We start from the raw sequence: 1,749 nt of genomic DNA, 5'->3' as shown, positions 1-1,749 counted from the left end.
TGGTTTAGTGCAGAGGTCACATTAAGTCGAGGTTTCACAGAAGCCTAATCAACCGACCAGTTGATTGCCTAAAAGTCGAGATTGTTCAGCTCATCTCCGAACATCATTCCCAGTGGGAGCAAGGCACCCCATCACTTTCAATGCCACTTCCCCAGTCTCCTCTCATAGCAACACCCATGCACTAGCACTGTCATGCAACTCTCTACAGAGTCTGCCCTGAGGCCATTCGAGCATCTCCAAAATAAAGTATGTGGGGAATGGAAAGGGGTCACAGTCAATGACCTACTCCATGGCAACACTTGTACACACCCAAGCAAGAAGGCTGCTGCTCGATTTAGCGATCAGATGAGATCTCTATGAGATTTCCTCCATTTTTTTTTTTTTTAAAGTTGACCAAGTGTTAGAAAAATCTGTTGTTCAGGAAAAAAAAGGTCTTGCATTGATTCCCCCAGGGGACCACTTATCTGATCTAATAGGACAGCTCCAGTCTCGATTGTTACAATGTCGTTGTAGCCACAGTATCAAACCATATATGCAATACAGCAAGCACACTTATTAACTTATTTCCACAGAGCAATTCACAAAGAGACTGAGGCAAATGAGTCCCTTGAAACAGTCTGGAGGGAGTGTAGGGAAAGAGCCGTAAAGGCCAGTCCTAAACCTTTCCAATTTGTGCAGTAAATGAGTGATCACAAATACATATCAGTTGTGACACCTGCCCAGCTCAGGAGAGACTGGACTCAAACACCAAGAGGAAGTGTCAGGTTTGGCTTCTTACTGCTCAAATGAGCTTTATGCAGCTTTACTTAGAAAGGGACAGCCCCTGCACCTGGCCGTAAGGATGGCTCTGCCCTAAACCAGCTTCTTCCTTCAATGCTCAAGTGGGTTTCCATGAATTTTCCATCTGCAAAGTTAAGGGTGGTGGTTAGAGATGACAATCCTCCAGAATGAGCTCCCCCGACCTCTTCTCATGTGGATCAGGTTGTTCACTGCTCCACCTGATGCACGCTTATTGCTCTGCAACCTAGAAGAGAGGTCAATTCTCAAGTTGGAGAAGACAAATAATCGCTGCAGGGGTCAGAAGAGTCTCCATTCTTTCCTCAGCAGAACAACTGGACAGGTTGGGGATCAGCCGCGCTCACTGTCAGTCACATCTGATGCTCTTGAAGGACTACACTGGACTTCTGGTTGACCCATCTGGCAAGTCTTAACAACCACCTTAGTGGGAGAATCTGAGGCTTTTGGCAGAAATTACAATTAGGACACAGTCTATTATTCACACAGTGACCTAGCCACATGTTCAGGGAATTAATGGTGCCACAGTAAAGGAGCCTAGCCACAAAAATATTACACAAAAAAGTGCAATATTTTGGTGGCTGGTTTCCACTGCACCTTAAATTGAATGTGTGGCAGGAGTAGGACTGCTCTGAGGTCTATAACTAGGCCTGACAAGGTCCTCACCACCTGACAGTCAGCTGACTATCAGCCAGATATGGAGCTGCACCAGGGCTTGTAATAGTCCCTCTACAGTCCCAATCCAGTCGACTATCAGAAAATTGTTGGCCAGTTCTGGGAACTGCACCAGGACTGGCTCAAATCCCAGAGTGGTCCTGGAGCCAGTCCACAATCAGTTGGTTGTTGGGCATCCGGCTTTCAAGTTGATCATGATCCCAGGCTCCCCCTACACTGATACGTAGAGCGCGATTGGGATCTGACCCCCACAAAAAAAAAAAAAAAAAAAAAAAAAAA

General features: G+C 46.1%; 1 protein-coding gene across 1 annotated transcript in view; it reads right to left on the bottom strand.

Annotated features, from left to right (window-relative positions):
- Window positions 1-1,749, bottom strand: part of TMEM104 (transmembrane protein 104) — a 97,874-nt gene that overhangs the window by 51,563 nt on the left and 44,562 nt on the right. The window lies entirely within an intron of this gene.

This window comes from Gavialis gangeticus, unplaced genomic scaffold, assembly GCF_001723915.1.
Source record: "Gavialis gangeticus isolate Ggan-Ray unplaced genomic scaffold, GavGan_comp1, whole genome shotgun sequence".
NCBI classification, from domain to species: domain Eukaryota; kingdom Metazoa; phylum Chordata; order Crocodylia; family Gavialidae; genus Gavialis; species Gavialis gangeticus.
The sequence above is the reverse complement of the archived record's forward strand: the minus strand, read 5'-3'. Positions and strand labels throughout refer to the sequence as shown.